Consider the following 25,532-nt stretch of genomic DNA (forward strand, 5'->3'; position numbering starts at 1 on the left):
CCGAGGTCAGTCAGGCTGCCTTCAGGTGGTCTCATATATGGGCGGTCTTCGAGGGTTTTCTCCACGGTCTTAGGTTTTCTGAAACATCAGAAATCTGGAGTGACATTAGAGACGGTGTTGGACTTCAGTCCCAGGGCGCACGTTAGTGGGGAAGACTGGCAGAATGGCCGAGCTTTGGAAAAGCATGTTTTAGGACTAAGTGGCTGAGGTGCGTCACATGGATGGCGGGTCTGGAAGGAGGACAGCCAATGTGCCGTGCCGTGGGACGTGTCTTGTGGACTCTTACCACGTTTTACGTTGTCTTACCAGCTCTAAAGTTTGAGCCGGAAGTACTCATCACAAGGAGGCTGGCTAACGACATGGCTCAGAAAAGAAGGCTCTTCAGAAGTTCAGAGGGGCCCGGAGTGCGAGCTGAGATGCTTGTTGACTATGGGGAAACTTCACCCCATGATGCCTGATGAGCCAGTGGGATGGCAGGGAGGGTCTGAATCCGGGGAAAGAGGTGAGCTCTGGCTTGCTGCCGCCAGCTTGCGCCGAGAAATCCTGGAAGAGCCTGGGCGTTCTTCTCTTCGTGCATCTTTTCAAGTGTCTGTTTTGTGAGCATTGAGGGGGCCTTGCTTGGGTCCCACATTTTACTAGTTGGAAGTATGTTTTTGGGTGTGTGCCTCTGTTGGAGGAGAGATGCAGCACGAAGGTGATGAACTTGTGGGGTTACCCGAGAGACGGGCAGCCTGTGTCTGTGTATCTGTCTGATCCCTTCGTCGGTCTGGCCAGGGGCCTCTGGGGTCGAGGGTGGCCCAGGGCTGACACACTGGGCAGGGTCTCATGTGGGTGCGGCTCTACTTGTCCCCAAACAAACCCCATCTTGAAGAGCGGCCCTTGATCCCTTCTGTTACTCTGGGCAAGACAACCAAGCAGATGAAACAGAATCCAGACACCCTGCCCCTTTCAAACGCTGATCTTTGGAAATGGATCCCTTTCATCCGAAGTATCTATTTTCTTCCTCTTCGCAGAATGATTGGCAGGAACAAAACCTTGCCATGGTCAAGTGAGAAGCCTCTTTCATCTATGAATTGCATTTTATTTGCTTCCTGGGTTAAAAAAAATGCTTTTAAAATTAAGGAGAACGATATTTTTCTCTGAAGAAAGACTTGATGAAATATTTAGATGTTCTCCCTTCTCTATGCATCTGTGGGCTGGTTGATAGAACCCTTTGAGTGTACAAGACTTAATTTCTCTAATATCTTGACTCGTTCAAACTGGGATTCACACTAACAGTGCAGGAGAGACAATAGTGCGTTCTGTAGGGTGGCCAGGACTTTGCTCCTTCATCTACCTTCTCGCCCTTCTTATAACGGGACACACTCCATTTGAGCCCCTTAGTAGCTCGAGGCCCATTCGAGAACCATTAATATTTGGCATGAATAGAACCTCTACAGAGAAATGTAAAACTTCACCTGCCAGATGAGTTTGTCCTCACAGCAGGCGCCAGGGTGGACGATTTCCTTTTCACTGCTGCTCTTGGTGACCCGTCCCAGGCTACCCTGCAACTTAGCAGAACCAGGGCTGGGCAATGCTGAGAGTGGGCGTTTCTGGAGTCACCCAAGCTCCAGGAGTCTAGGACTCGAGAGGTAGCTCAGCCCAGGGGTTATGAGCCTGGCGTTGGAGCCATTCTGTCTGGGTTAGAATCCCAGCTTCATCACATGTAAATAGTACTGCCTGAGGGAAGTTCCTTAATCTATCCGAACTTCCATTCCACTAGCCATTAAGCAGGGAGAACCTTAGTGCCTCCCGTGGTGTTACTGTGTGGTTAAATGAGTTAATACAGGGGCGCCTGTGTGGCTCATGTCCGTGAAGCATCGCCTTCGGCTCAGGTCATGATCTCAGGGTCCCGTGTCGGGCTCCCTGCTTCCCTGTCTCCCTCTTATCTACTTGACAGTGGGGCCGGGGTGCATTTCCTTTCCAAAAGATCTGCCCCTCGGCCTGGCTTTCCTTCTGAACCAAATTTCAGCAGCTGGAGGAGCCAAAATAAGAATATATCATACCGCATGGCTGCCCAAAACCGTGTGCTTTTGCCTGTAAGTATTACTTTCTATTTCTCTGGAGCCTGTAGCCCAGCTTACTAGTGTTGAAAGGAGTAGAAAGCGGGGTATGACGTGTCAGGCAGAGACGGGAAGCGTCTCTCCTGGCTGGGCCTGGGGGGACCAGACCAGGGCTGTGGGCAGCCAGGCCCACTTCTGGGCCAGGGCAGGGGGAGCCGGCCCTGGACCTGGACGGAGAGGGTAGGCGGGCTCCGTAGACTGGCCAGGCAGCAGAGCCTGCCATGGAGCCCGGCTCAAGTGTCACCCTCTGAGAAGCCTTCCTTGCCCCCTCCCCCCCCACCCCTGCAGAGGGGCCCTCAGCCCCTTCACTTCCCTCCCTTGAAGCCCCTGTTGAACCAACATCGAACTCTTTCTTCATGGATCTGTCGCTCGTTGGGGCAGGCTCCATGCCTGAGGTGGTGGGTGTAGACCAAGGGTGGTGGGTAGATGAGGTGGGGCAGGGAGAGAAAAAGAACAAGTTCAAGAGCCAGCTTGACCTTGACAAATGTCATTATTCCCCTTTTACAAACACACCCCTTGCCAAAGCAGCGAGTGCTTTCCCCTGAATGGATTGTGAGCAAATGTCATTGGAACATGTTATTTTTAAATAGTCAGGTTAACTCTTTGTGCAGAGGCCTCTGGGTGATTGTTGGCTTGGCCTTGGCATACTCCCTTCCCACCATGGGTATAGGAAATGACCTTGAGGGGGGACTGGAAGACACAGCACATGGTTTCATACCAGACCATGGAGGCCAAGTCAGCTAATTAATGGAACCTTCTAGTGCAGTGGAATCTGAGTGTATTACAGGCCAAATCTCAAAGGGGATGTGTTATGCAGTAAGGCAGGGCTCCAGGCAGGTGTGCCTGGCACAGCCGTGTCCCCAGGCTGACCGACAGCACCTACTCCACAGCCCAATATGGCGGAAGGCCACAGGGGCAGCCCTGGGGCCCTGGGTAGGAGCAGTGGCCACCCCACTCAAGTTTAGACGCTCCATCCTGTTGCTCCCAAGCACATTCTTCTCTGCCAGCCCCTGTACCCCATCTGGGGATGGCGGGGGCCACTGTCCTTAGACCAGAGTCTGCTGCAGAACGGTGTGAGGCAGCCGTGCTGGAGTCTGCAGTGGTCTTCCCGGGCCCATGTGTGTGCCCTGCAGGTCTGCTCTCTGTCTCTCGCAGCTCTGTCGGAGGGGAGCACCCTCAGAGAAGCTGACCCATGATGACCGTGCCCGTGAGAGACCTAGTTGCAGACTAGGAACTAAAATGATAATTTATAAAGAGTGGTGCCTTTCCTGGGCAGACGCCCTGCTCCCTCACCCCTCCTCATCCCCAGAGGAGCTCACCCTCTAAGCCAGATGCCAGGTTAGGTTCCTGGAGACAGACATCAGGGAGGCTGAAATGGCCATCTCCACACAGGCTAGGACAGAGGCAGATAGGGTGATGTGGCAGGTGCCAAGGGATTGGGGCTGTACAGATCCAGGCAGTAGCCCCGGCTCCAACACAGAGAGCCCCTCCTGGGCCCCAGACTCTCCTACTATCACTTCCCCTTTAAACCAGAGGTCCCTGCCAATGTCCCATGGTTACGGATAAGCCAAGAAGGGGATAGCCTCTGCCCTTGGGAGTGCCAAGGAGGACAGGGAGCTTGTCATCCTTGGCCTAGAGCCACCTGGTCCTCTCTCCCCAGTGTGCCATACAAATATCATTAAATACCATTTTTTATGTGAGAAAAACAGATGCCCAAACCCCACTCCCTCTGTTCAGACAAATTCTGTTGGGGAGTTTCTGGCAAGCCGCCCCCTTGGTCACCTCATCCCAAGGCCACTCCCTCGTCCCTTGATGGTGACCCCAGACACATCCTTAGCCCTCCTTCTGTGGTTCCCTCTGTAGATTGTGAGCCTGGCGTCTTGTTCCGGGTGTGCCTTCTGATCTTGGTCCCAGGCTGAGGGAGCCTCTGCTTGTACCCTCACCCCTACCCGAAACACAGATTCAAGTAGCTTCTCTTGTTTCCACAGCACCAAGACATGTCCCTTGCTTCCACGCCCAGCTTTGTGGATAGGCTCCTCTGGGGACGGGGGAGGGGACCGCGTTGCTCTAACTGGGTTTGCACAGTGCCCACACTTGGTTTGGGATAGGATGGCCACAGTGGCAATAACAGGAGCCCACCAGAGCCAGGTCAGGGGTGCAAACCACGTGGAGAGGACGTCTGAGGAAGGGGGAAGGATTGGAAATGATTTAGGGGAAGAACCAGGTAATTGAAAGGTGGGTTTTGTTTTTTGTTTTTGTTTTTGTTTTTGTTTTTAATGACTCAAGCTATGTCCTCACATTCTTTTGAAAATACATATTTTTAGCTTAGAGCATTTTCTGTTTGTTGGGCCTGTGTGTTGTCCTTGGAGCAAAAGGAGTGTCCCCTGGGAACGTGGCGCTCCTGCACCCACGTGACTGCTGTGTGGCTTACGGCCCTTGTTCTCCTGCAAAGCTCTCCCATGGCAAGTGGCATCGCCGGTGCAGAGGTGCTCTGTGCAGACATTTCCTGCTTGGTGTTTGGATCCCTCCTACCCACTGCAGCATTTTCTCAGTGTTGGCTAGGGAGATCTGGCGTTGGGCCACCGGTGCTTTCATCGAGGGCTGAAATCACAGACCCAGAAGCAGCACAAGCCCGGCGCAGGCTCTGAACACGAGCCATGTCACCAGGACTTCCTTTGCCGTGGCTTGCAGAAAAAATTAATTCTGTGTTTATTTCTCTTTTCTGTTTTGGAGTCTCAGATGACTAATTACAGGCAGTGCAGCTCAGTGTCTCATTAGTAATTATGATCTAAAATTATTTAAAATCTGACATACTCTCTCCAAACCATTTATTCTTAGAAATTCTGCCCCGTTATTCCGGTGTGATTTGACATTTCCCTTCCATCGCATTCCTGCCTTGCCACAGCTACTGCGCCCTGGCTTGGATCAGAGGATCTGATCCACATTTTCACTTGTCTGTGTTGTTCTGTGTTCCCAGCTAGCTGCCCCTAATGCCCCTGCCTTATTTCCAGCCTCCCTGGATGTCAGCCCCTCCTCGGCACCCTCCTCCCCAGCACCGCCTGCCCCTGAAGTCAACAGGAGGGATTGGCTGTTACCACGAGGCAGTGACATTTGGGCCCCCTGGGTTGGCTGTCCCCCACCTGGCTTCCACATCCCGTGGTCCTGGTTCCAGAGACTCCCCAACTGAGAACTCATGGGTTCTCGGGGATGTGTGTGCCCACATGTTGTCCAGACCTTCAGGTTGAGCTTAAAAGCCTTCATCTAAAAGGTCTAGGGAGGACACCCTAGAAGCTTCTCAGGTACCGCTTCCAACTTTTCTGCGTCAGTATCAGGGGTGATGCAGGTTACTCCTGCGTCAGTCAGGAGTAACGTGGCCGGGGAGTCTTTGGACCTGGCACTCACCAGAGAGCATTGCAGGATTCAGAAGTCCAACAAAATTCCCCAGTGTAAGCACCCACTTGTGCGGATGGAGAAACTGAGGCCAAAGAGGGGACGGGACTCAGCAAGAGCACAGACCCACCCGGAATCCTGACGCCGTCACTCCCAAAGGCCTCGTGCCCACTTTCCATCTGCGAAGTGGGCCATAGCACCTGCCTTCTCGCTTTAGGGTGGAGATGGAGAAGAGATGAGCCCCTGGAGCTCCACTCATTGCTCTGGGGGGACAAGGGGGTCAGAGGGCTCCAGTCTGTCTTGGGGTCACACAGCATCCCCTGAGCTTGTGTCCTCTCTCTTTGCTCCCAACTGGAGTCCAGACTTGGTCTCCCCACTTGCCTCCTACCCTGGCCTCGAGGTGACCCCTACTGGGTAGTGCCCCTTTCTCGCAGCCGCCCTTGCCCCGTCTACCTGGATCACCAGCATCAACACTGATTTATGAGCCCACTTGGGCACAGGGAAGTTTCCAGGGTAGCCTTTGGCACCCTTCCTGTTGCCGAGGAGGGTGGGGGGAGGGGTTGCTTAGGAGGAGGAATGACAAACATACCAGTGACAAAATACCAAGTATCACCAAGTCTCAAACCCTCAGGCTCCAGGAAGATAGTTACTTGGAGCCAAGACAGCCCCCCGACTGTCCTGGTCACAGAAGTGTGCTCTGGGCCCTGTCCTTGGAGACCCCCGGCTCTTGGGAACCAGCGAGTGCCGCTGACCAAGGAATGGGTGCCGGTGCGCAGAGGCTCTATCCTGGGGCGCTGCGTGAGAGCACCGCCCGGGGTCCAGAGACAGCCTTGCCCCTTACGTGCCTCCCGAGGCCCCAGCAGCCTGCGGTGGGGAGAGGACAGAATCACAGTCTGAGGGCCCACCCCTAGCTCCCAGATCTGGGCCCTTGCATCCAGAAAGCTCCAGAAGCTTCGGGAAAGCCCTGTGAGAGCTCCTCCCCCGGGGTTCCTGGGCCTCCAGCCCCTCTGCCCTGGCAGCCCACCCCCTGTCCCCAGGGCCCCTCAGCCGCTTTCACCTCCCCCCAAGCTCACCGCTGGACGCGTGAGCTCTCATCCTTCCCTTTCCTCGTCTGCTTAGTATTTATGGGACACCCGTAATACCTTTTCAGGACTTGTCACTTTTCAAGCCTTTCAGCTGGTGCCCAGCTCCCTGGTGCCCAGGGAGGGGCCCAGGACTTGGGCACCACCTCTGTGCCATGTACTGCTCCAGCTTCGCCTCCCACACCACAAGTTCAGCACAGCGGCTTCTCAGTAATGTCGTAACGATTAAATGACACGATGTATGCAAGAGTCGTGGAGCCTGGTTCTGTGCCAGATGCTGGACTAGACTCTCTAGTCTAGAAGGAAAATGTAGGAAAAGCCCCAGGGACTCCTGTAGGTGGAGGTACAGGTCACAGGCTATCTGGTCTCCTGGAGCAGGAGGGACAAACACGGCTCCACCATAGGTGTGACCTGGGGGCCAGGCTTTAGCAGCTGGGCAGAGATGTGGGCTCTGCCACAGGTTGGCGACAGATGGAGCTTGAATACATAATAAACAAACAAGCCCTTGGAGATCCATATGGGACAGTTCGGGCCAGGCAGTAGATGATGGCGAGGACGTACTATTGATTTTGGTAGAGGTGGTTCCATAAGGAAACATCCTTATTTTTCAGAGCTTCCTTCTGAACTATTTAGGGATGAAGTGTCACAATGCCTATAATTAAAAAAACCAATTCTTGCCCCCAGAATAGATAAAGCAAGTGTGAAAAAAGTTAACACTTGTTAAATTTAGGTGGTAGGTATATAGATGTTCATGACATTAGCCTTTCTGATTTTCCGCATGCTTGAAATGTTTCAAGATTAAAAGAGGTTAAAACAAAGAAAGTGACGTGATCGGGTTTGCATTTTGGAGCCATCATTCTAAAAGCCAGGGAGGCTAAGTTAGGCAGAGGCTAAGAGACATGAAGGACTCTGCTAGTAACATCTCAACAGTCCGGGATAAGAGATATTGAGAAAGTAGATTCAGTAAGGCTCGGGGAGGAACTGGAAGGTTCTTGTCTGGTTCTCAGACACCTGGGTCATGTCCCTGGTGGCTAAGACGACCTCCCCGACACGAGGAGACACAGGAGGAGCAACTATGGGAAGGAGGATGCAGGCCTGGCCTGTGGCTGGCTGGGTCTGGAGGCATTTCCAGGGCAGGGGCCATGGTTAGGAAGCCGTGGTGGCCTGGAGGGGACAGCTGAAGCGATGAGGGACATGAGACCCATTCCCAGCTGGGCTGTGAATCAGAGACGAAGAAAGAAAGAGGGCCAAGGGCGAAACCCAAGAAGCACCAACATTTGTGGAACAAGAGAGAAATTTGGCTAATGAGGAAAGGAACATTCTGGTCATTGAGTTTTCCCGTCCACTCAGCTCATCCAAACCGTAGCTGGCATTTGGGCCTGGCCCTGCCAGATGCACAAGTCCTCCTGTTCCCACAGTCCCAGTCTGCTCTCAGCTCAGGGTTGTGGCCAGCCCTGTGTCCCACAGTGGTTTAAAGGATTCCTTGAAGCCACCGTGCAGAGGAAGGGTCCCAGTCAGCGAGATCACTGTGATAAGTGTGGGAGATGGGAGTGACTTGAATTATAGTCACAACTTCCACATGGAGGAGCTGAGGGCCTTGAGCTCCTCTGGGCCTCAGTATCTTCCTCCGTGACGAGGAATGATGATGGGAGAATCAGATGTGATCCCCTGTGTGAGCCAGGGCTCTCATAGTGTCTAACAGTGAATGCTTGCCATAGTTCCTCAGAGGAATGTGTAACATCCCCTGTCATGTCTGTTGGGGACCTGATTCTCCTGCCAGGTGCCAGCGCCCCTGGGGAGGGGGGTGACCCAGGCTGATGACAACAGTGGCCTTTCTTGCAAGTAATCTTGGACACACACACACATAGCCTGGAATCTGCCCTTGCCAAGAGATCAGCCTTATTTTTTTTTTTAAGATTTATTTATTTGAGAGAGAGAGAGAGAGCGTGCGCGCGAGTGAGAGAGAGCAGAAGTGGGGAGGAGAGAGAGAAGCATGATTCCTGCTGAGCAGGGAGCCCCTTGTGGGGCTCGATCCCAGAACCCTGAGATCATGACCTGAGCCAAAGGCAGCTGCTTAACTGACTGAGCCACGCAGGCACCCCAAGATGTCAGTCTTGATTAGATCCATTAATTGCAATGCTGGCTGATGTCCTTCCAAAGGAAGCAGAAACTGCTGGCCCACCCTCCGGGGAGCCTGTGGCACACAATGCTGAGTCTTTCTTCACAAATAAAGGAGCAAAGCATGCCTAGTGCAGAAACTGGTCCCTTGCCTGTAGGGATCCGAGTCCCCGCAGATTTTCTCTCATCCTCTGCATTAGGACAGCAGGAGTCCAGACAGAGGCATGGGGCTAGAACCAAAGTGCAAGCAAGCCATCCCCGCAGGGATCTCCCAGAACAAACTAGAAGCAGAATCTGCCTCTTCCTAAGGACAACATGCATTTTTTTTCCAGGCCTTTCAAAGCCAGGCAGGTCAATGGAGTTATAATTGGCAATCTAATTAGAACTCCCACAAGCTGTTAAATTCTTTACCTGCTGCCTGGCATCTTGCACAGAGGTGACACATCTGCTTCTGCCTGTGGAATGATTAAAGAAAGCCGGCTACAGCCCCATCCTTCTTGCCGACAGCAGCCCCCTCCAGCCACCCCCTACCACGGCACCAACGCCTACACACCCACCAGCAAGGATGACACGGGACGCAGCCCAGTTGACAAGAAAATTGGCTTTAGGGAAAGTAGGCTCAAAGCGCTGTGTTGCTGAATGATTATTTTGGAGACTAACTGGGAGAAGACAAAGCCCCCAGCCCCATTTTCCCGGATGTCGGAGGTGTTCTGAGAGCGTGGTTCCAAGATGCCTTCAGCTTTCCCCAAGTCAACCCACTCCATCACAGAAGGAAACATCTCTCTTTTCTCCCCGTCTGCCTCCTTTTACCCTGAAGAGCTTTTGTGCTGCTCCCTGCCCCACCCCCAGCCGTCAAGGTAGCTTTGGCCAACAAACTGGGTGGATTGTATTGCACCAGCGTCCCTTGCATCGTCTGTGGTCCTCCCGCCGCTGTGCCTTGGCCTTCGGCAGCTCCCGCCCATTAGCAGGTGCAGGCGGTGCGCAGTGCCGGCAAGCCCGCTCTGCTCCTCTTTACCCAGCCCTGCCTGCAGTGACGTCATGGGGAGCTCGAAAGCAGCCATGGCGGGAGTATTTATACCATGGAAACTGGCAAGCACTCCACATCAGGGCCTTTTCTTTTCTTTCAGAGAGCCAATATACCAGAACGACACTGGACTCACAGATCTAGATGGTTTCAAGAGGGAAAGAGGACGCAGAGGAGGGGGAGCAAGAGGGTATCAGCAGAGGAGAACACCAGTGTCCCTGACTCAGGACTTCCAGGGTGGAGGGTGCTCGTGGCACAGACACAGTGGAGCTCACCTTGTCCATCTAGATAGAGACAGAACAGCCGAGCGGAGGCTCGGGGAGAAAGAGCGAGACACAGAATTGCCCGGGCAGGTGGCAGGAAGGGGGCCGTGGTTTGAAACAAAAAGATCTACATTGGAATGCTAGCTCTACCATGCATTCATTCGTTGGAAATGTGTATGACTTGGGACATGTTATTTAACCTCTGTCACTCAAAAGTGGAAATTCCACCCTAACAGAACTGTCGCCAAGGTCGAACACGGTTCCAAGCACCTGCCTGGAGCATCAGGTCCACCCAGCAGCCGCCGGTCTTCTCGGCCTTCCTCTTCCCAAACTGTGTGGCGGCGAGAATCACGGGTGAAGTGAAGAGGTCCCCCATAGGCCGCGGGGACGGACATTGGGCCTCCCCACGGTTCTACTCTTCCTCACTCGTTGAGATAAGGAGAGGGCAGTACGGAGAGCCGGGGGCGCCCAGGTGGGGTACAGGGAGGCTGAGGCCTCATCCCCTCAGCTGTTTGGCAGCCGCAGCCCCTGAGCAGGTCACCTCCGGCCGCAAGCAGCCACGTCTGTGGACCCCAGGGAGCAGCGTTTAGCGTTACCCTTTCCTAAATCCGTGCAGCATGGAAGGCCCACGTGCTGCCCCTCGGGAGCCATACTTGCTGTTGCTAACGGTTTCCAGGTCCTCTCGGATGGGTCTGGAGCTCTGTGCGTGGGCCTGTGGCTTGGGAGGAGGCTCGATGCTCCTCACTGGCCAGGCCCACCCAAGAGCAGGTGGCCAGTGCGTGTTCACTCAGCCCGGAGAGCCTCCGTCTGGGGGAGTGGGCACATCCCTGTGCGCTTCCCGTTAGGGCTGCTGGGGGATTTCGGAGGAAATGACTCTAATCTTGATGCAGATTTGTTCCATATTGAAGTGGCCAGTGATAAGAGCTCAATTGTGTTGGAAAAGAAAGTGCCAGGCTGAGTCCCTGTCCCATTTCCACAGCAGCCATGCGGTTCCCTGCCGGCAGCGCCTCCCCGCAAGTCCCCAGCCCGTCTGCCATTGTCACTGTTCCAGTCCAGGGACAAGGTCTAGGGGGCCCCCAGGGAGAAAATCTTGGCAAAGACCCAGGAGTAAAATTCCCCATTTCTGAGCAAACTGCCTGTTTTCTTCTCTCACTCGATGGTAGCTTCCCTCGGCTCTGGTGCACCAGGAATGCCATGAGGATCGGAATGGGAGGCAGTCAGGGCAGAGCAGGAGCACTGCCCAGCGAGTCCTGTGCCCTGCCTTGCTGCCTGCATTCCGTGTTGTTAGGTTGTCTTGTCATTTGTGGAAAAAATTTTTCCAAGGCTTATCCATTGCAGTCCTCTCTCCATCAGAATTATCTTATCATTTTTGTTTGTTTCTGTTTCAACGTGGAAAAAAGAGCTGGTGCCAGACCCTGGCAGGGATGGGGAAGGCGCTTGCCAAAGTGACCGCGTCCCCCGTGGCAGGTAGTGAATCAGCAGCGTCTGTGTCCCAGTGCATCGTCAAGAGAACTGTTTGTCTACAGCGGTGGCATGGCGTTGCCGGGGCAGGGCCGGGGGGGGGGGGGTTGGGGTCCCCTAGCAGAGCCTGTTGAACGCTCAGACCTGGGGCGCACCCTGGCTCTGTGTCATCCTCGCGGCTGCTTGTGGAGCCCAGATGAGCCTGAGTCCCCAGGTGGCCTTCAGGGCTGGGGTCTGGCAGCCTTGCTGGCCGGCCCAGCTGAGGAGCGCACCTGTCACCCCACCATCCAGACAGAGGTGCACCTGGCCCAGAGCTACAAGCTGGCACAGTGGCCGAGCGAGGTTTTCAGGCCCTTCTGGTGGACCCAGGCCTGGACAGGCGGGGGGGCAACAGGCTCATGGCTGGGAGAGGACACCCATGCTGCTGTCATCAATGAGTGTCCACTGGGTTCCAAGGACCATACAGGTTATGCAAAAGAGTCCCCAAGGACCTGCCACAGTCCAGCAGCTGATAGCCTTTTCCCTCTGCACTGCTGGCTTCTTGAGTTTTCAGGGTTTCCTGTAAATCCAGTGGTCTTCCGGTACTGCCAGTGAGCCCATCTTCTGACACTTGTCCACACTGGGTCAAGGTGTTTTCAGCCATGGCTGCCGTTCAAGTGTCAGAAGCCACAGGGCATGGCCCAGTGCCCCACAATGCTCAGCCCGGCCAACTCAGTGCCAAGGGAAGCCGGGATCCCAGGGCCGCTACCCGGCCTGTGTCAGCCTACCCTCCTCCAGGAGGGCCCCCCACCCTGTCCCTTCCTGGCATGCTGTGAGCAGTCTTCCCCACAGGCTGCAGAAAGAGATGCTGCCCTATAGCGTTTTCTGCTTGTTTCTCTAGTTGACGCTCAAGTTCTGAAACCAGAGGTGCAGTAGGTGACCCCCAAACTACTTGGTGGAGAAAGATTTTACCAAACCCTAGAACTGTCGTCTCGAGCATGTGCTCCACCGCTTTGTGTTCCACGCTGGAAAAGTGAGGCAGAGAGAAGCTCCTGCCCAAGCTGGGTGCTTGGGGCTGGGCCACAGAGTGGGGCTGGGCCATGGAGCAGGTGCGCTCCCCACCACCGGGCAGGATGCCCCCCAGCCTGTGCTCCTGCCCTCGGGAGGGCCAGGACTTCTCCGTGGGAATAACTGGACAGGCTTTTGCCATGTTTGGTGATAAGTGGTCAGAAACAAGTGCAGTGACACCCCAGTGAAAGGCATGACACATTCCCCTTGCCCCCCCCCCCCCGCCAGGCCTGATGAGGGTCTGTCAGGGTCGCTGGGAAGGACACCTAGCCCCGGACCTCAGGAATGGGGCAGGGGTTTCTAGGACTCTCCCACGCTCTGGCCCGGAGCTCTGGCTCCCAGCAAGCCCTCAGCTCGGCTCTGGGGGGGGAACATGTGTGGCTATTTTCCAGAGGGTAGAGAACCTCCAGCTGGGGCCTGTCAGACACGTGCCCCACCAGAGCTCTGGGTCGTCTCTCCCTCTGCGCCCACCCATCTCCATCACCTCACGGGGAACTAATCATCTGCCTGCGCTGCCCTTCTCACCTGTGGAAGCCAGGGTCCCAGGACCCCGGGGCAAAGCTGGGCCTGAAGTTCGCTCAGAGCTTCCCCGTGGCCCACACCTCACTGGCTGGGCCGCACAGGCCTGGGGTGGAGCGCCATCCTCCCAAGCCCACCTGGGGAAGCAGCAGCCTCCCCAGAGGGTTGGAAGGCTGGGCCTCGGCCTCCAGGGAGTGATTAGCTCAAACTTTCCACCATGGGGAGGCGCTGACTTCCCGGCCGCCCTGTGCCTTTGTCCCTGCCTGACTTGTTGCTGGGGAAAGTAGACAAAAATAAATAAATAAGTCAGCCTGGGAGATGTAGAAATAAGTCAACAGGAGTCTCTTGCCCATTACCAATGGAAAAGTACGAGCGAGGGGAGCCATGTTTGCACCCACAGAAGATGCTGGCTGGGATGTGGCCGGTCCCACAGCACCAGGGCCAGCTGTGGCTCTCTCTCATCGAAGTAGACTTAGCTAATACTCACGTCCACATGGAGCCTGGGAGCTAATACTGCAACAGTGGGCGTGCAGTTTAAATGGCAAATTAGGGGGAGGGCAGGTGGAGAATCATCTGGAATTTTACCAAGAACTGTCCCAAGCGTCAGAGTAAGGAGAATGCCCAACATCCCTGTATGTTTCTGGGGACCCCAGGGCTTCTCCTGTCCCCTTCTCAGCCCTCACCAGAGTGCTCAGCCAGAGCTGCATAGAGGCAGACCTTCTCGCTGGTGTCCTTTCATAGTGTGCGGGACCGGCCTGGTCTGACGTTTCTTCACTTAGGTCAGTGAGCTGTGCAGACCTGTAGAGGCGCTGATGCCAGGGTTTCTGTGCTGTGTTCGTGGAATTTGTGTGAGCCTTGCCCGGGGCTGCCATGGAGAGGTGAAGAGAGCTCACCCTACCAGATATGGGGATTCCCCGTTGCCCTTGGCCTGGTCTCCAAGGGCCTGCCTGAAGCAGTGTTTGGCCGCAGGGCATTAGCATGTAGATCAAAGTGATTCACCCCCCAGGGCTAGGGGTGGGGACTGTGATTGGGACCCAGAGGGAGCAGCTCCAAGGCTGCCTTCAAGATGTTTCCAAGGAGGAGGCAGATGCCTTAGCCTTTACAATGCTGAAGTCCGTCAGGGGCTCCAACATTGTTTTTCCTGACTAACAAAACCTCCACACCATTCGTTCCAAAGGGCAAGTAAAGAAAGGGAGTCAGAGTGCTAGATAGTGGGTTCTAGTTAGGGTGGGGGTGACTGCTGAGGGCACAGGGTACCCCATCTCTGATTTGGAGGGTGACCAGTTTCCTAAATGGTATCAGGGCCGGCAGGCGTTACAGAAGGGGTGGTTGTAGGATGAGCAGAGCAGGCCGAATGGAAGGGAGCTGGGGTGTCCTGCTCCGCACAGCAGGGTCCAGACTTGGAGGGACTGCTGGGGGGGGCTACCATTCGGGCTGCCAGCAAAGGGTTCTGGATAGGGTGGGCGTTGTTCCCGTCATACAGCTGTGAGCAGCCCTATCAGCCCCTCTCAAGCTATGTCCCATGGTGCTCACCTGGGTCTCGAGAGACCCTAGTCTAACCCCACTGGAATACGGCAGCCACCCCTTGGAGAGGGACCTGCAGAGCCCAGGCAGGCTGACAGAACTGGACAGGAAAGTCACATCCCCAGAACTTCTCCCCCAAAGAGGATTGCTCCCTGGACAGCTCCGCCCAGAGCCAGCTAACCCTAAGAAGTCGTCTTAGAATGTGTCTCTTGGTCCCCTAAATGCCTACCACCCTCCAGAGACCCTGGTCCCCTGACCTGGAGAAGGAGCCCTGAGCTGGATCTCTGGAACCCAAGACCCAACTTGGCCTCCCCCTGGCTGGGTGACCAAGCCGGGTGCTTGCCCGCCCAGGACACTTTTCTCATGTCTCTGTCATCAGTAAGGCCCTTCGCAGCTGTGACTGCCCACAGGCTGGTCCACACGAAGCTTTTAGAGGCTGGAGTAGCTATGTGGTCGTGAGCCAGCCACCCCGACTCTGAGCTCCAGTTTTCTCATTTGTTAAGAAAAGGGCGTTTTATGCGTTTTATGTCTTTTGGGATGTCCTTCCTCCTCCTCCATCCAGCAGGCCTTCCTCTGTTCTAGATGCTGGGCCTCCACAGGGGCACTCAGCCCTGCCTGGCTCAGAGAGGGCAGGGCACAAGACGAGTGACAGTCCGTGGCCACTGAGCTCCCAGCCCTCAGCATACTGGGGCCGGAACATCCACAGGTGCTTGTGAAGTTTACAGAAGGGAGGAAAGAGCCAGAAGCACTTGTGGTTATAGTCAACAGAACAGACCCATGCAGCCTGGAACCCAGGTGCTGCTCCTGAGCCCAGTCCGTGGTCTGGGTGGAGTGCCGGCCCTCTGGGGAATACTCCTGCACTCCTCTCGGCCACCCCAACCGCGCCCCGGACGTGTTTCCGCAGCAGGGCCAGGCTGGGGGTCGTTGGTGCTTAGAAGCTGCTGGCAGGCTGGCTGTGTCCCTCCCTCAAGGTCCCAGTGATCCCCAGCTAGTGTCCTCTACAAGCCGCTGCAGCACGTGGATATTTTGGCACCAACACTGAAGTACCCAGTTTCAAAGAAATGAGGCCGGAGGAAATTTGGGGCCAAATTGGGATTTCTGCGTGAAATCCATGCGAGGCTGGGCAGGCCCTTTGGCTTACGGCCACACTGCCCCCATTTCTTACTGCTGGCATGTTTCCTGCCTGACAGCCTGTCGCGCTGCTATTTGCAGAATCAGCTTCTCCAGAATATTCCTAACCATTCTGGAGGAGAGAAGCCTTTGAAAAGATGCTGCCAGTCACACGCTTTATGAAAAGGAAAAGCCACACTCACATTGTCTTGGAGCCTGATGGCTCATCCTTCAGGGGCTGTGCTCAGTGGCAGAGTTCAGTGAGGTAGGGGGACAAGGGGGGCCTGTGTTTACCGTTCCTCTAATGCCCTGGACTGCGTGTGCGTGTGTGTGCATGCGTGTGTGTGATTCTAGAAGCTTTCTTCAGATGCTGAAGGACTGTCTGGTGAAAAGGAGAGGGGAGGGGACCTTTTCCACATGACTCCAGAGGACTCAATGAATATCAGAGTGGGAATTAGACAAAAAGCCTAATTAGGGCTTCACATTTTTAACTGACAGCTCATACTGCCTACTAATGGTGTGGGCTGCCCGGGGTAGTGGTGAGCTCCCCGTCACTGGAGGGAGTAAGCCACAGTGGGAGGCTGCCAGTCAGAGACTGCAGCAGGAGCTCGTGCGTCATAAAGCAGAGGCCCAAGCCCCCTCCTCACCCCGAGGAGCTTTGCTTCCATGGATGGTTGGCTGCTGGCTTAGAAAAATAAGAGGTTTGGGGAAAATTGAGTTTTGTTTCCTTCTGAGTTGAGTTCAATGCTAGAAAGGCCTGGTCTCCAGAAGGCACATTTCTTCAAATAAAGCATTTGACCTGGAAAAGGGGCCCCGTGGGAGCACAGCCTCCCACAGCCATCAGATATCCTGAGTGAACAAAGATGCGGACAGCCTCTCAGGCATGTCTGGTTGTTCCCTGGGTGGAGGGAAGAGAAGGGCTGGGGTCTTTGCCTCCCCCCCTTCTAGAATCCTTAGCTCCAATTCACAGCATGCCGCAAGGGAAGGCCTCCAGGGGGTGTCTGTTCAGCGCTCAGAACCCTGCCCCCCGCCCCCAGGCCTGCCCAGCTGCAGACTGGAGAACATGTTGCTATAGTGCCCACCTCTGGCCCCACCACAGCTGGAGCAGGGCCAGCTACCGTGGGGACCTGGCTTCCGCTCTCCTCGTCACAAAGAGTCCCTTCTCAGTGCAGCCTGTCCAACCACTGGCCCTTTCCCAGGAGCTGCTCAGCCCGCGTCTCCCTCTCCTCTTTGTCCCTCGGCCTGTTCCTTCCTGCTCTTCAGTCCGAGTCCCTGGTACAGGATGTCATGGCCCCTTGCTCGAAAGGTTAAGTGGTCTCATGAATGTTCTGTCCCTGCATGAGGGCCAGGTGAGGTGGACGGGACCTGGAACCCAGCTGATGGCCGTGGCCGCCACACGTGAGCCTGCTCTCTGTGGTTAGATGGGCGTGAGGTTGCCGGGAATAATTGGCCTTGGCCTTTGTGGAAACGGAGCCAGAACAAAGTAAAATGGCCAAAACGAAAAGACCAACTCCATACCAGTCCTTACTCCAGGTTTCTAACCCGCTGACCCTCCAGGAGGCCCTTCTCCAGGGCGCCCCCAAGTCGCTCTTGACTGACTGAGCAAAGAGGGCTGAGTTGTAGTGTGCAAGGCCACACCCCCCCCGCCCCCGGCTCCAGAGGTTCGACAGGCAGACGTGTGTAAGGGCTCTAGGGACGGTGATGACCTTGGCGTCCCCCAGGATACCTAGCATCTGAACCCTTTGGAGCTCCTGGCCTGGTTAGGCAGGCCCTTCCAAGGCCAGCATCGCTGGCCAGGACACACACACTCAGCCCCCTGGCAAGGCAGTGTGCATTTCTGAGCGCTCAAAACACACAGAAAGGAAACATAAAACAGAGCCCGGTATAGACCTGACCTCCGCCAGAGCTGCCGGAACCCAGGTAGAGAAGCTGAACCCCGCCCCCACCCCATCCTAGTGCGTTTTCAGCTCCTTTTGGAGGCATTGTTGGGAAGCAGGGCGGGGCTCCCGCTGCCCCCTCGGCTGCGCCCACAGAATGCCAGTGCTGGGAACTATCAGTGCCTTTGATCCTCACAGGGAAGAAAGGGCCACGCCCGGGGAAGGGAGGCAGCGGGCAGCCCCTCACCTGGCCTTCCCGCCTCGGCTCCAGGAAGGTCTCTGCAGAGCCCTCGTCTCCCGTGGCCTTCTCAGGGCGGCCCTGCCTGGCAGGCTATTTATATTCTGGTTTGACAGGAAAATCGCTCTGAGAGCACAGCCGCTACCCCCGGGCCCGGTCTGACGGGCTGCATCCTCAGGAAGGAAAAGGCAAATCCTGACAAGACTCAGGGGCTAGCGTGCTGGTTTCCTCAGTGATGCTTCGGCTTCAGCTAACGCACACGCCAGTCCCACCCACCCACAACGTCTGGGGAGGAGTGGGAGCCCACAGGGGGCCCCTGTTCCGTCTCGGGGGCCCGAGGGCTGAGGGCCGAGTCAGAGCACGGAACGTGGGGTCACAGACTCGGGGCCATGCCTCGTGCCAGGCACCACACCAGGCCCCCTCCTTGGCCGCTTCAAGGATCTAGCCCTATTCCGACCTTATGCGAGGCTCATTTCCTCTCTGGCCCTCTGTTTCCTCATCTGTGCCAGAGTGTCCAACCAGAGAGTCAGGAGAGTCTGCAGAGGGTTCTGGGGTTTTCTTCAGAAGCAGCGTCAGATCTGTGGTGCAGGGCCAAGTACCTGGGGGGAGGCCGTGGCAACAACTGGGAGCAGAGCACCTTCCCCCGCGGGGCTGCTCCCCTCCCCCAGATAGCTGCCTCGCTCATGTCCCGGGAAGGCAGAGGAGGCTCCGGTGCATGGGCTCTGATGGCGGTGTGGACGGGGTGACCTGAGGCCAGGACTTCTGTGCACGCTAGTTGAGAGCACTGGCAAGAAGTCATGCCCACCTCTGTCCTCCCCACCCTCACACGGTGTCCCACACCTCCACTTGTCTGTCTTTCCGTCAGTTCACCAGATGCGCACCAAGAACCTCCTCTGTGCCACCCCCACTCTGGGGGCTGCACGTGCAAGGACAAATCATATGGTCTTTGCTCTTACCGAGAACTATCCAGAGGGACATGGGGCTGGCAGTGAAGGGTCTTGCAACCGCGGGCATCCCAGAAGGGCCTCCCCTCCCCTCAGTCGGTAAGGGTGATGGTGATGGTCATCCTGCCGATCAAGGTGACCCTTCACCGGAGGTTTACTGAGCACTTTACGAACTTGCTGCCATTTGGGCCTCACAACTGTCCTGTGAGTTGGAAGTTGTTCCCGTTAGACAGACAAAGTGTCTGGGACCCAGAAGTCGTCCAAGTCACTGGTGGAGCTGGTGCACACCCCGCCCCAGGGAGCCTCAGGCCACACTCTTAACCTCCACTCCGCACTCTCTAAGAGAGTGCCAGGCCTTTCCCCTGTGCTGGGTGGATCCTCTGGCCCTTGCCAGAGCCTGCGGAGATCTTTCGAACCCCTCACCTGGGTCCTGATCCCCCAGCAACGAGCCATCTCTGGCCAGCACAGCCATGCCCAGGCTGCAGCCAGCCCGGCAGCGCTGTCATTGTCCCAAAGGGTGACAGGCTGGGGAAATGGGCTTTGCTTTAGCTGCCATCACAGTTCCAGGGTCCTAACAACAGAAGTCCCACCAAGGGGGACGACCTCCCCCACCCCAGCCTTGGTAGGTCCAACGGCCTCTGCAAAACCCAGGCCAGCTCTGCCACGGCAAGGGCAGCTGCTGGCCTCCGCTCCAGAAGCCAAGAAGGGCGCCCATAGGTGGGGTCCGCAGCAGGAGCCCCATGAGGCAGGGCAAGCACGAGGGAGTCACCCATCCCCACCCTGCTGCCCAGGGTTTGATTTCTGGAACATCCCACCTGGGGAAATGTGAGAGCCACAACCAGACCGCTGCCTGACCCCCAGCTAGAGCTGAGTTGCAAGACTGCTTTTCAGCGGCAGCTCGACATTGGGAAGGACGCTTCCTTGCAGGGACGTTATCTCTCAGTGCCCATCCCCCTCCAGGGACCAGCGGTGGTCCGAGACATGCCCTTGAGCCCAGCCAAGGGCTGAGTTGGCACTTGCGCAGAGCACCACTGGGACACCTGAAATCTCCCAGGGGGGCTTTGGTCCTGCAGCCTTTGCTATGGGTCGCCAGACCCAGGGCTGGAGCAGGAAGCCTGTCCACGGCATGTGGCAAGGTCTTCAGTCCTCAGGCATCAATTATCTCACACACACACACACACACACACACACGCACAACATGAGTGAGGAAGAGGCTAATTGTCCTCAAATTAGCCAAGTCCATTTTTTCTCTTTTGAAATAACAGGTTTAATTTCCTCCCTTACTTCCAATTTGGTACAGCACCAAGATCTCGTTTGTACAGAACACCTGATTATAATAATCACCAGCTTGGGAGGCTGTCTTCATTTGTGTCCAAAGGGACAAATAAGATACCTGTGGGTGGCTCCCCTCTTCCAGGAAGGCCAGCCCTGCTGGCTCCTCACCTGTAGGGGTTCAGGAACGCCAGGGTGGAGAAGGAGGGGAGTCTGTTTGCACAACCTCTCCCGGGGAAGGAAACAGGGTCTGGTGTGAGGAGCAGGCATGAACCATGCGAGTTCACGTCTCAGCTAGGCCACTCACTGCGTCAAGGGTCTTAGGTCTTCGGCACAGCCCAGCACCTGGCATGCAGCCATCGTCGCCCGGTCTCGTTAGGATTTGCACGGGACCCCAAGCTTCGAGAGCAGCCTTGCTCCTTGGCCTCCTCTGTATTCCCATTATGTGGCCGGGATTCTGAACACAGTGGGGTTTGGGATTTTGATATGGGGGAGAAGGTGGGTTATTCTGGTCTTTAAATATGTCAGTCCTGGAAATCTCTGTTTCCTTTCAGCCTGGGGGCTGGGAGCCACACCCATGCCTCTGGGTAGTCTTGCCTAAGGTCGGGGCGGGGGAGGTGCAGTGTGGCCTGGGATCTTGAGGGAATGGCAATCAATAGGGCTTTGAACAGATGGTCTAGCGCTCCAGCAGGAGGGGCTAGACAGACCAGGAATGGTGACATCAGAGAGGTGGAAGGGGGCTGGGGGGTGCATCCTGCAGAAAGGAGAAGGGAGTTGAGGGAAATTGGAAGGGGAGGTGAACCATGAGAGACTATGGACTCTGAAAAACAACCTGAGGGTTTTGAAGGGGTGGGGGATGGGAGGTTGGGGAGCCAGGTGTTGGGTATTAGGGAGGGCACGGATTGCATGGAGCACTGGGTGTGGTGCAAAAACAATGAATACTGTTACAAAAGAAAAGAAAAGAAATGCATGGGCTTTCTGGGGTCTATACTAAGAGTAAGATCCAGCCAGGGGTAAGAATAGTCAAATGCCAGCCTCAGGAGTCAGGCCTTTGATAGTTGGAGAAGAGAGGGAGCAGGGCGCATAGAATTGGAAAAGGTGTCAGGATTCTTTTTTTTTTTTTTTTTTTTAGGTGTCAGGGTTCTAGTGCATAAGAGCACCACAAAGCCAAAGAGGGCCTCTCCCAGCTCACTGGGGCTTGGTCGGCGGGGGGGGGGGGGGGGGGGGGGGGGGGCTGACAGCCAGGTCCCAGCCCACCTCTAGCCAACCTGCCAGCAATGGCTCAGACCCCAGCCGGAGCTTGTCCTGGTTGATCCCATTATGTGACTGATTTCTGAGCGGCTCTTGCTTGCTGGGGCACTGGGCAGAGGCTGATTTTTCATTCCCTTGCCAAGACTGAGCTGGCAGCCCCTGGCAAGCGTCTGATGTCTCCCTGAGCAGCTCCAGCTTTAGGAATTAATTCCACTAAACAGATTGCTCAGGAAGTTTCAAGGTCATCTGGAAAGGGTAGCCTGTTCCTACATTAGAAATATAAGTCCAGGTATATGGGCTGGAAATTTCCAAGCCCATGGGAACCCTAGAACCCTAGAGAACATAAAGATCCCCAGCTGCCCAGTATGGAGGGTGCTAAGTCAGATTAGCCCATGGGCTGGTTCTCTGCAGACATTTTTCAGGTGGGTAGGCTTGGCCCCTGCTGTATACCCTGGAGCCCCCAGGATAAGCTTTAGCCAAATTCAGCAACCTGCCATGTTCTACACCGAATTCCCAGCAAAAAGGCAGGTGTCCTTGTCCCCACTCCAGCAGGGTGGGGCAGGTCATTGCTGCTGAGACTGATGACCTCTGGGTTTTGCTAGGCCCAGACCTTGGCCCTCCTGGGTCTCCACCTGCCATTGGTCCATTTTCTGGCTAACAAAACCCTGCAGTCCTTTGGCACCTACATCCATCCCAAGCCTCAGGATCACAGCCTGGCTGTGGGCCACCAAAGGGAGACAAGGAGCCCTCCTAGTCCTTGAGTGAATATGCAGGATGTTCTCAAGCATCCGCTGGAGAGGAACCATGCCTGGGTCGCAAGCATGGGGAGGAGCAGAGCCAGTGATCCATAGTTGGAGAAATGAAAGCGAAGACCTACCCAGCAGATGCCCATTTGCTGTTGCTCAGATGTAACTGGGTTAGTGCCCCAGGGGCTCTGGGCTTCTCTCTTAAAGGGACAGAGGCAGCAGTGAGCCGGTGATTGGGTAGGAAGTTGTAGAGGGGAGCACGGGGGTTTTGGCCTCAGGCAGGCCTAGGCTGGCCTGCAGCTCCATATGCATTGGCCCTGTGACCTTGGCCAAGATCCTTGGTCTGCTGAACCTTGTCTCTTTGTCTCTAAAGCAGTGGGAATGTGAGCTGAGCCAAGTACGCCTAGCCTAGCATCAGACCTGATGGGGAGAAAACACTCCTTATAGAGGAGGAAAAGAGTGCAGGGCTGGCTTTGCGGCAGAGCCTAGCAGGACCTAAATTCTGTTCTCAGCCTGCAGCCAAGAAAACAGGGATGCCTCTTTCCATCTCCCCAGGGGGCTTGTCCCTCATCACCCTTTTGCCCAGCACACCCAGTGGGTGGTAGGGCCACTCAGAAAAGGATTGTGTGTATTCAATAAGGTGATGCAGGGACATAGTCACACCTCAAAGGAGTGGGATAGGGCAATGTCATGCCTCTGCTCCTGCCACCGCCCAGAACCCCCTCCCTCCTATTACTTCTCTTTTGGTTGAATGGGAAGGTTCTAGAGTGAGCTCAAGCTGATGACCTCCCCTGGAAGAAAAGAGGCGGGAGCTCGTTGACTCTCACGTCCTGTTGCACACCTCCTAGCGAAGTCCTCCTGTTCTCTCTGCACGGCCGCTATGATTGAGAAGTGGGCACCGAGCTCTCCAAGTGTGTCTGAGGGAGGGCCAGAGTGGGGACAGCACCCCTCCAGGAGATGGAGGTGCCTACATACTCCTCCCTCCCCCGCCAGGACTCTGCACCGAAATGGATTTCAGGCAGGCCCTAAGAGTTAGCATATGCGGGTTCTAGCCTAGCTCCGTAGTAGCTGGCCTGGCGCCTGGGGCCGGGGACTCAGCCTGGAGGAGCTGTAGTTGACTCACCCACAAAATGGGGGAGTGCGTGGGGAGATTTCCCCACCATGTAATAGGCGCTCCTCGACTGCGGGATCTTTGTCCACAGCAACAGAAGCGGGCCTCGCAGCCAGATGGGGATGTATCCTCTATTATCACCATCCATCGTCCGGCCAGGAAGCCAGGTCTGTGCTGGACATCTGTCCCTGCTCTCGGCACACAGTTCCCTGGCCTGCCCACAGATGGGTGGGGAAGGGCAGCTCTGGAGAAAGAGCTGGGAGGCTCTCCCTGGGGGTGTGTGCACACCTGGCCCTCAGCGCCCTGGGCAAGGCCGCTGAAACCCAGCAGTCCACGCTGGAGAACGGGAAGGCCTGTAGTCTGATGAGAGAAGATTTCAGAAGGCAAGGGGAAGTCCTCATGGCAAGGACTGACTCCGGGTCACTGTTCTTGTCCTGCACCCTCAGAAAGAGAACCCCCCTTGTGCCCACAGCCTCCGCTCTGACAGGTCCAATTTAGGATCTGGGCTCCAGCATGGACGTGATTAAGGCACGCAGAGATGTTAATAAGGGAGGGTATGCTGTTTCCTTTTGATTTTCCATTTGATTTTCCTCCCAGAGAAAATAGAGCTGACCCTGAGGTCTGCCGCACCCTGGCCAGGGGAGGACAGCCTCTGTCTGCCCGAGACCTCCTTCTCCTCGCTCAGGGAGGCTGTTCAGAGACCCAGAGCTGGGGGTATGGAGAGTAGCCCTCCGTGGGTCACACCCTGCCCTGGGGTCCTGCTTCTGCTTGGCTATGATGCCACAGGCCTTGCACTCCACCTGGGTCGCCCTCGCGGAAGCCGTGGACAGGGCTCCGTGGAACCAGCTTGACAACCATTTGGAGATTCTTCCTTTAGAGCAAATTTCCCCCAAAGTGGCCTGACTGGGTCAGAGGATATGCCTCTTTTTAGGTTCTCCAAGTACCGTGCAGATTATATCCCCACAGGGTCGTGTCCCTCTTAGAGCCATAAGCAGAGCATCAGGGGTCAGTCCCCTGCCCCCCCCACCGCTCTCAAATCAGCATGACAGCACAGTCCGCCTCTCATAAGCACAGAACGTTCCTTATGGGAACCTGCGTCTCTTTACCAACAGTCGGGGTTACATACTTTCCATGTCTTTGTTTGCACCTTTTAGAGGACTGCTGTGCGTCTGCAATCACAACTGTCTAGACAGTTCTTTAACTTCGGAACTTTTTTTCTTTGAACAGAAGTTTTTAGTTTAATTGGATTCGTTGAACTTGAGTGTTGGGTTTTTGTTTTGTTTTGTTTTTGTCACTTCAAAGCTCTGAAAGTCATCCTTTCAGAGAATTGACATGTTCAATTCCACTCTGTTAAGTAGTTGCCTGCTCTATCTCGGGAGACAGGAACCTACGTGGGTCTCTTCTGGGCCAGCTGACCCTCTCTCCCCGTCACTGCTTTGAAATGCGGCATTCTGTCAGGGTGCAGGGGCGCTGTCTGGAAAGATGTTCTTCTTGGTGTGATTTAGCAAAGGGACTGGGTGTGACCTCAGTGTTGGCCCCGCAAGGGAGAGACTGAGTAAATGAAAGTCCATCGTTGGATGAAAGGGGGTGAACCCATCGGTCATAGGGATGCATGACTCAGAAACAGGGTTATGGCAAAATATTCGGGGACCAACACCTGCATCCTAATTAAAACTGTGTAAAATGGGGGCACCTGGGTGGTTCAGTCAAGTGTCTAACTCTTGATTTCAGCCCAGGTCACGATCCCAGGGTCGTGAGATGGAGCCCCATATCAGGCTCCACGTGACGCGTGGAGTATGCTTGAGATTCTCTCTCTCCCTCTGCCCCTCCCCCTGCTCCTGCTCTTTCTCTCTTTCTGTCTCTCTAAAATCAGTCTTTAAAACAAATAAAATAAAACTACGTAAGACGACAGCTGTGCTTGAGGTGAGCAGGGTGCGGTAAAGGCAGGGGCTTGTTTGTGGTGGGGGGACTTGCGAGCAATGAAAAAAAGTTGTGTTGTAACCATGACCGCCAGCGATGCCATAAATGACGTTTCTCTAGGTTAGAAAAACCATTAACGGGGTGCCTGGGTGGCTCAGTTGTTAAGCATCTGCCTTTGGCTCAGGTCATGATCCCGGGGTCCTGGGATCAAGCCCCACATCAGACCCCCTGCTCAGCAGGAAGCCTGCTTCTCCCTCTCCCACTTCCCCTGCTTGTGTTCCCATTCTCGCTGTGTCTCTGTCAAATAAATAAATAAATAATCTTTGAAAAAAAAAAAAAGAAAAACCGTTAGCAGCCTGAATGCCCAGGGTGGCAGCCCATGGGGTCAGTACAGACTGGCCATCCTGACTGGTTCACTCCTGGGCATTAAGTACTCACCTGAACCACGTGAAATTGCCAGTTTTTTATCTTTCAAAATGGCCAAACACAGGCCACTTCATATGTAGTTCAAGCAACTCTTTGAACGATTGCCC

At 55.4% G+C, this 25,532-nt stretch overlaps 1 protein-coding gene across 2 annotated transcripts in view; it reads left to right on the forward strand.

Annotated features, from left to right (window-relative positions):
* The window catches only part of TTC7B (tetratricopeptide repeat domain 7B), a 248,850-nt gene that overhangs the window by 222,184 nt on the left and 1,134 nt on the right, over nt 1-25,532 (forward strand). The gene's annotated exons all lie outside the window — the stretch shown is intronic.

Source organism: Martes martes (assembly GCF_963455335.1).
Source record: "Martes martes genome assembly, chromosome: 7".
NCBI classification, from domain to species: Eukaryota; Metazoa; Chordata; class Mammalia; order Carnivora; family Mustelidae; genus Martes; species Martes martes.